This window comes from Callorhinus ursinus, unplaced genomic scaffold (genome assembly GCF_003265705.2).
Source record: "Callorhinus ursinus isolate GAN/ISIS: 27379988/994484 unplaced genomic scaffold, GSC_fseal_2.0 scaffold73, whole genome shotgun sequence".
Lineage (NCBI taxonomy): Eukaryota > Metazoa > Chordata > Mammalia > Carnivora > Otariidae > Callorhinus > Callorhinus ursinus.
In genome coordinates, this window is record NW_027397135.1 from 5350810 (window position 1) to 5360176 (window position 9367).

A 9367-nucleotide genomic window follows, 5' to 3' on the forward strand; every position below is an offset into this window, starting at 1 on the left:
GCAGGCTACCACCCCCAGGACACTACCCAGACAGCAAACTGAAACATACCCCTTTCCTTTTCATGAAAGGCCTATGTGGTGGTCCTGGAGCTTCAGGTTTGGCACACATCTGAAGGCTACACAAGTACTCTTAAGAAACAAATTGGAGGACACCATTTTTACACTCTCCCTATGCCTTGCTACAGCTCACTAGTATTTCCCGGAAAGTTTACATTCATCTGAGTCCTGCTTTTTGTGAATCTTGGCAAGGGGACACCTCCAGACTGCCTGGCTCTGGTAGCCAGCAGGGCTTACATTAGTGGTCCCATGGGACTGACACTCACACTCACACTCACACACACACACACACACACACTCTCTCTCTCTCTCTCTCTCTCTCTCTCTCTATATATATATATATATATATGAATTTGCATACTTTAAAAGCTGTTGCTTGAGGGTCTGGCTTCCAATCAATCACCTGAATCTAGGTGCTGACTGAGGTCCTCCCCTTTGGCACACTAGTCTTAGACACCCTCAACTACTGGGAGCTACTAAAAATAAAAGGGGCTACTTGGGCAATCAGAAAGGTTTGAGAGACAACTATGACCTAGGGCAAAAGCTGAACAATAAGGTTCATCTCTTACACAAGGCCGACACTTCAATACTGAGAGAAGTAGCTGTTTCGTCTAATGTGTAGAAACCAACACAGAGGGTTAAGCAAGCAAAAGGAAGAAACAGATGAATATGCTCCAAATGAAAGAAGACTGCAGAAAATAAAACTTAATAAAAACAGAGATAAGTAATTCACTTGATAAAGGGTTCAAAGTTAAGATCATAAAGGTCATAAAGATGCTCGCCAAATTCAGAAGAATGGACGAACACAGTGAGAATTTTAACAGAGGTAGAAAATATAGGAAAATTCCAAAAAGAAGTCAAAGAATTAAAGAATACAATAATTAAACTGAAACATATACTACAGGGGTTTAACAACAAACTAGATGAAGAAAAAGAAAGGACCAATCAACTTGCAGACAAGGCAGAGGAACTACCCACTAAGAGCGGCAAAAAGAAAAAAATAATGAAAAAATATACAGATACCTTAAGGGATTTCTGGGAAAACATCAAGTAGACTAGCATTTGCATTGTAAGGGACCCAGAAAGAAAACAGAAGAGTGAAAGGGACAGAAAATTTACTTGAAAAAATAATAGGGGAAAACTTATGCAACCTGAGGAAAGAGACATCCAGACCCATGAAGCATAGAGAGTTTCAAATAAAATAAACCCAGAGATCCACCACATCAAGATATATTATAATGAAAATGTCAAAAGTTAAAGACAAGAAGAGAATCTAAAAGGAGCAAAAGAAAAATAATTCATTATACAACAGGGAACCCCCATAAGAGTATCAGCAGATTTTGCATCAGGAACTTTGTAGGCCAGCAAGAAGTGCCACAATATGTTCAAAGTGGTAAAAGAAAAACATTTCCAACCAAGAATACTCTACCCAGAAAAGTTATCATTCAGAATTGAAGGAAAGATAAAAAGTCTTCCAGCCAAACAAAAGCTAAAAGAGTCCATTGCCACGAAGCTGGACTTACAACAAATGTTAAAAAGATTTCTTTAAGCTGAAAACAAAGGGCATTAATTTCAGAAGAAAACATATGAAAGTATTAATCTCACTGAGAAAAGTAAATATGTAGTAAAGGCAGAAGATTATTACTTATAAAGTTAGTTTGAAAGTTAAAAGACAAAAATAGTAAAAATAACTAATTACAATAATTAAAGAGTACATAAAATAAACCGACGTAAAATGTATAATCAAAAACATAAATCATAGCAGAAAGAGAAAATGTGGAGCTTTAGAATGCATTTAAACTTGTTAATCAACTTAAGATAAGACTGTCATAAATATGTTTTTATATGTAAGCTTCATGGTAACCACTAAGCAAAAATAGTAGATACACAGAAGATAATGCGAAAGGAATCAAAGCATACCACTAAAGAAACTCGTTAAATTACAGAGGAAGAGAGCAAGAGAAGAAGAAAGGAACAGAAGAACTAAAAATAGCCAGAAAACAATCAAAATAGCCACAAAACAATTAAAATAGCAATGAGTACATACCTATGTCAATCATCGCTTTAAATATAAATGATCTAAAATTTTCCATTAAAAGACAAAGGGTGACTGAATGGATAAAAAACAAGACTCATCATTCTTTTAAAATGCACATGGAACATTTTCCAGGATTGATCACACGTTATGCCACAAAACAAATCTCAACATTTAAGAAGACTGAGATAACTCAAGCATCTTTTTTGACCACAACAGTATGAAACTAGAAATCAATTAAAAGAAGAAAACTGGAAAAAACACAAACACATGTAGGCTAAACATGAAATAAAATGGAAATGGAAACACAATGGTTCAAAATCTTTGGAATGCAGCAAAAGCAGTACTAAGAGGGAAGTTTATAGCAATATAGGCCTGGCCCATCTCAAGAAACAAGAAAAAATTCAAATAAACAATCTAACTGTACACATAAAGAACATAGAAAAAGAATAAACAAAGCCCAAAGTTAGTAGAAGGAAGCAAATAATAAAGACTGTATTGAAAATAAATGAAGTAAAGACTCTAAAAAACAATAGAAAAGAACAATGAAACCAAGAGTTGGTTCTTTGAAAAGACAAATTGATAAACCTTTAGCCAGACTCATCAAGAAAAAAAGAGGAGTAAAATAAAATCAGAAATGAAATAGAAGCTATAACCCACACCACAGAAACACAAAGGATCATGAGACTACTATAAATAATTATATGCCGACAAACTGGACAACCTAGAAGAAATTATTAAATCTCTAAAAACATACATTTTTCCAAAATGGAATCAGGAAGAAATAAAAAATCTAAACAGATTGATTATTAGTAACAGGATTCAAAAAACTCCCAATAAATAAAAGTCCAGGACCAGACAGCTTCACTGTGAATTCTACTAAACATTTAAAGATCAAATTATTCCAAAAATTCAAAGATGAAGAAATGGTTCCAAATTCATTTTTAAGGCCAGCATTACCCTTATACCAAAACCAAAGACAGCACAAAAAAAAAAAGGAAAAAAATTGCAAACAATATCCTTGATGAAGATGATACAAATATTCTCAACAAAATATTAGTAAGCTGAATTCAACAACACATTAAAAGGATTATTCACCATGATCAAGTGGGATTTGTTCCAGGGATGTAAGGATGGTCCAATATCCCCAAATAAATCAACCATGATACATCACATTAAGAAAATGAAAGGCAAATATCATATGATCATCTCAACAGAAGCAAAAAAAGCATGTGACAAAATTCAACATCCATTCACGGTAAAAACTTTCAACAAAGTGGGTATAAAGGGAACATGCCTCAACATAATAAAGTCCATTTCTGAAAAACACACACTGCTAATACCATACTCAATGGTGAAAGCTAAAAGCTTTCTCTAAGATCGACAGCAAGACAGGGATGCCTACTCCTACCACTTTCATATAACGTAGCATTAGAGGTCCTAGTTACAGTAATTAGGCAAGAAAAATAAATAAAAGGCATCCAAATTGGTAAAGAAAAAGTAAAACTGTCATTATTAGCAATTGATATAATACTACATATAGAAAACCATAAAGACTACACCAAAAAAACTATTAGAATAAAGGAATTCAGTAAAATTCCAGAACACAAAACTAATATACAAAAATCTGTTGCATTTCTGCGTACTAATAATAAACTAGCACAAAGAGAAATTAAGGGAAAAAAATCCCATTTACAATTCATCATAAAGATAAAATGCCGAGGCCAAGGAATAAATTTATCCAAAGGACTGAAAGACCTGTATTCTGAAAACTGTAAGAAACAGGTGAATGAAATTGAAGATGACACAAATAAATGAAAAGATATTCCATGTTCATGGATTGGAAGAATTATTGTTAAAATGTCCATAATACCCAATGCAATCTACAGATTCAACGCAATCCATATCAAAATACCAACAATATTTTTCACAGAACTAGAACAAATAATCCCAAAATTTTTATGGAACCACAAAAGGCCCTGAATAGCCAAAGCACTCTGGACAAAGAATAAAGCTGGAGGTATCACAATCTCAGATTTCAAACTATATTACACAGCTACAGTAATAATACCCCCTCCTCCAACTGCAACATTTTTCACAAACTCCATAGTATTCCCTCATCATTGTTACAGCCCATACCCCACAGTAAATAGCAACTTCTCATTCTTCGCTAATAAATATCATGGATATTTTTGTACTGGGGGAGGACAACTCACCTGTCAAAAGCAGCAGTATTCATAGCATACCAGAGTAACTGCCAAAGTACCCATCTAGAGCAACGGAATAATAAGAGAGTAATCCAGATCTTTGCAACTATACAAGTGTGCAAAATCACCTCCATTTTAGAGTCTGCCGGGATGGGTAACTTGCCCAAAAACATTAAAAACATAGAATTAAGAAAAACAAGAGCATGAATTATAAAGAAGTTTAGGATTTGAGAAACTATCGGGGTAAACCTTTCATTTAGTCTGAATTCTAATAATTTTAATAATTCTAATAATTTTAATAAAGAGCCCCATGTCCTAAGACAAAAACTTCTACATCCCTTCGATTAGATGGCTCTTTGAATTTATATTGATAGAAAGGTAAACATGACAATATATGTCTGAATTATACCATTCTTTTAAATTTTATATTTTATGTGAATGACAAAAAACACTGAAATGTATGTGCAGTTCCTCAAAAAAATTAAACAGAGAATTACTCTATGATCCAGTAATTCCACTTCTGGGTACACACCCAAAGAACAAAACAGGTATCTGTGTACCAATGCTCATAACACCACTATTCATAAAAGCGAAAAGACAGAAACAACCCAAATGTCTATCAACTAATAGGTAAACAAAATGTGATATACACATACAGTGGGATATTATTCAGCCTTAAAAGGGAAGGAAATTCTGCAATATACGACAACATGGATAAACCTTAAAGACATTATGCTACATGAAATAAACCAGATATAAAAGGACAAATACTGTATGATTCCACTTATATGAGGTACTTGGAATAGTCAAACTCAGAGACAAAAACTCGATGGTGGTTGCCAACAACTGGAGAGAGGGGCAATATGGAGTTATTATTTAATGAGAATGGGGTTTCAGTTTGGAAGATGAAAGTTCTGGAGAGGATGGTGGTGATGGTTGCACAATAACATAAATGAAAACCCAAGGTCACTGAACTGTACATGTAAAAATGTTTAAAATGCTAGATTTCATGATATGTATATTTTACCACAATTTAAAAAAAAAAAAAAAAACCCTGAGGCAAACAAACACTGAGTCAAGAAATATAAGAGTCATCCTAACAAATCAAAGGGTAATAATGAAGCCTTTGACATTGTATGTAAAATAGAGATGCAACTTTTTCTAGGGAGCTTTGTTATATAGCTTTCCTCAGTTTCTCAAAATGTTCAGAGATCCTAAAAATACTTTTTTCCACTACCTTAAATCCAATGAAATGAGAAAAATATGAAAATAATTTTAATAGGATTTTATAAAACTACTATCTCCAGCATGCCCCAATCGATATAGGACCAGCATAGTTACATTCAAGCTCTGCATACATAAAATCCTTAAATAAACTTCTGCTGGTATGAGGTAAGTACCCACCATTTGATGACCAACTGTCCAATATGGCTCTCAGAAATCTAAATAAGAGAATATGGGAATAGCTTCTAGAAGTATGTTTGAAATATAAAATCAAATGAACCAACAAAGCTAAAGTAGATTATAGTGTATTTTTCAAGGCAGAGAGATAGGGAAGCACCAGTGTCTGAAACAACGAAAGCTGTAAAGTTAAATACAGTACCAGGGACTCAGACATCACATTAACCAGTGTCAGTTTATATAATCCCTATAATTTAAGAACAGTATCCCAAACTGCCACCTGGAGGCCTTTTATAGGAAAAGACTGACAGTCCCGACAACACAAAAATGCAAAACATTAGTAGGGTAGAAGATACAAAACAAAGTTAACAGGCCAACAGACCAAAAATACCTGCCACATATCTAACAGTCAATGAGAACAGTCAATTCTCTACACAAAGAATTCCTATCAATCAATAAGGAAAAGACAAAACTCAATAAGGGATAGACAAATTATATAAACTGTTTCCCCCTGCTTCATTTTTCAACTCTTAAAATGCTGTTCACAGGTTCTTCATAGCACGTTTTCCGGGGCCTGGTCTTCTACACATTAAAGTTGTTGTTCAACTGACTCTCTGAATTACCCCCACAGATCTATAACCTGGTCTCCAAGAACAGTAAAAATTAACCTCATGTGCTTTTCATTTAAAGGAATTATATCATAATGTACAAGACTGTCATATACCTAATAAATGACTTGTACCTCAAATATATAAAGAACCCTTACAGGGGCCCCTGGCTGGCTCAGTCGGTAAAGCATGCAACTCTTGATCTCGGGGTTATGAGTTTGAGTCTCACATTGTAGAGATTACTTAAAAATAAAATCTTTAAAAAAAATAAAAAGGAACTCTTACGATTCCATGATGAAAAGATAATCTAATTTTAAAAATGGGCAAAGGATATGAATAGGCATATATACAAATGGCCCACAGCACATGAGAAGATGCTCAACATCATTAGCCATCAAGGAAATGCAAATCAAAACAACGAGACACAGTTCGCACCCACTAGGATGGCTAGAATTTTTTTTTAACCACTAGAATTTTTTTTAACTTAAACTCAATTAGCCAACATATAGAACATACTTAATTTCAGATGTAGTATTCAATAATTTATCAGTTGCGTATAACACCGAGTGCTCATCACGTCACAAAGGATGGCTAGAATTAAGAATAAAAAACAGGTGGTGACAAGTGTTGGCAACGATATGAAGAAATCAGAACCTTCGTATACTGCTGATGGGAATATAACATGGTTTAGCTGCTTTGAAAAATAGTCAGGCAGTTCCTCAAAATGTGAAACAGAATTACCCTATTACCCAGCGATGCTAATCTTAGGTATGTACCCAGGAGAAATGAAAACATGAAGCACAGAGGACCACAGGGGAAGGGAGGGAAAACTGAACGGGAAGAAATCAAAGAGGGAGACAAACCATGAGAGACGCTGGACTCCAGGAAACAAACTGAGGGTGGGGGAAAGGGAGGGGGGGGGGGAGGGGGTAACGGGGGGCTGGGCATTAAGACCACGTGATCTGATGAGCACGGGGGGTTATCCCTAACTAAGGAATCACTAAACACTACATCAAAACTAATGATGTTACTGTATGTTGGCTAATTGAATGTATAAATTTAAAAAAAAATGATGTTCACACAAAAACCTGTACATGAATGTTCGTAGCAGCATTATTCATAACGGCCAAAACTCAAATGTCTACCAGCCAACCGACGGATAAATAAATGGTGGTATATCCATAGGATATACCATAGCTCCTAAAACAGTGCCTGGGAATATTAGGAATTCAATACATTTTGACAGAACGGAAAAATAAACTTCAAAAGGTAGGTAAGCCATTGTAAAACTTTGTCATATCCAAAGTGATGAAATCACTGCATGTTGGCATTGCTGGAGCATACAGGCTGTATGTGTAGGTGTTTTCCAGGAAAGCAGTTGACTGAAACACTCAGCATTAGCAAGACATTGAAAGGTCTGGAAGCCGGGCTAAGGCATTTGTATTATCCTGAGTCACCGGGACGGCCAGTAAGATTTTGAGCCTTAGAATAACACAATCAGATCTGTGTTCTGTATGTGCAAAGTTGAAGGAGAGTCGTTACTTCTACACAAAGGTGAAACTGAGCAATAAGACGCCTTAAACGTGGAGCAATAACCCACAGGTAAGAAGGAGAAAGATTCAAGAAGCGAGTAGTCAAATATAAGAATCTTTATGGATTTTTAATATTACACACAACACACCGACTGACACTCATACAGGCACATATGTGCCGTCCCTAACAATAAAGATCATTTCTACTGTCAGGACCCTGTATGGAGGGCAAGTGTGATGGGGACAAAAACCACTATGACCTTAGGAACGCTCAACACGGACTGCAGGGCAGGGTCACGGTTAGCTACTCACGGCCTCATAACCCCGGGGAGGGAGGAAGCACCTCGTAGCCGCCCGAGGCGCTGAGACCACCAAGGGCCCCCAGGCACCAAGCAACCAGCGGGGAGGTCGCAACCGGGCGACGGCGCAAGCCGCCGGGAGGTAATCCCTGAGGACATTACCCTGGCAGCAGCCCACACGGAGCGCAAACGCAGCCGCCCAGACTGTGGGAACAAACATTTCCAAGGGTAAAAGAGACCGGGACGTTTAGACCCACGCGGAACCTAACCTGTCCGGGATCCCGGCAACTAGCCGCGGAACGCGTGTGCTCTCCTTCCGGAGGCAGCAGAGTGGGCCGGAAAGGTCCGCAGGCCCCCACGCCGGCGAAGAGCAGTGGAGACTTCCGGTGCGTCCTCCTCGCGTCTAGAGCGTCAGGACCGGCCGGCCGCCGGGCTCCGCGCACTGGTCCACCAAACCCGAGTCCCGGGCTGAGAGTCCTTGGTGGGGGTGAGGGTTGGTGTTCTCAGCGTCCCGGACGCTCGGACTCGCACCGGGAATGGTGTCGTCTCCTCAGAGCCCCTCTTTCTGTTTTCTGCGTCCCGTTAAGCCCCCAGCATACAGTTCAGTCCAGCAGCGCTAGTCGAGGAAATTTAAACCACCGGCTTATATGGCTCCTGGTAGGGATCTGGCGTTTTGGCGGACCTCCAAGGACTTGAAACCACCCGCCATCTGAGTCCCATTCTGGCCCTGAAGTCCGTGTTGCCCCATTCGGCTGAGAAATTTGGCAACATTAAATTTCCTTTTATTCACCAAATACTTATTAAATGCCTACTGTGCTCCAGGGAATGCAAGGGTACGAAGAAAAAAAAATGTAAATTACTTGAGTTAAGTAGTAAAATGAATAATAGAATTAATCTCTTACATTTGTTATAAGGATGTAAAGCACTTAGGTAGGGTCTGGCACTTGGTAAGTAATCAGTAAGGATTAGTTACCCTTATTCTCACTTTGAACATTCCACTGTTGTCCTGATGTAGGAAAGATGTTAGAGTTCTAAGTCAACAGCCAAGAAAGAATTCTTTTTTTTTTTTTAAAGATTTTATTTATTTATTTGAGAGAGAGAATGAGAGAGAGCACCTGAGACGGGTTAGGGTCAGAGGGAGAAGCCGACTCGCAGGGAGCCCGATGCGGGGCTCGATCCGTGGAGTCCAGGATCATGACCTGAGCCGAAGGCAGTGGTTTAACCAACT

At 37.7% G+C, this 9367-nt stretch overlaps 1 protein-coding gene across 8 annotated transcripts in view; it reads right to left on the reverse strand.

Moving 5' to 3' along the window:
• Positions 1-8828, reverse strand: part of COA1 (cytochrome c oxidase assembly factor 1) — a 95080-nt gene extending 86252 nt beyond the window's left edge. For 3 of the 8 annotated variants that reach the window (XM_073886893.1, XM_073886891.1, XM_025853175.2), the window contains exon 1: positions 8409-8821. The gene's annotated coding sequence lies outside the window, so the exon portion shown is untranslated. Of the gene's footprint in view, positions 1-8408 lie in introns of all 8 variants that reach the window. The other 5 variants (XR_012376450.1, XR_012376449.1, XM_025853179.2 and 2 more) reach the window with 4 other exon arrangements.
• Positions 8829-9367: the final 539 nt, after the last annotated feature.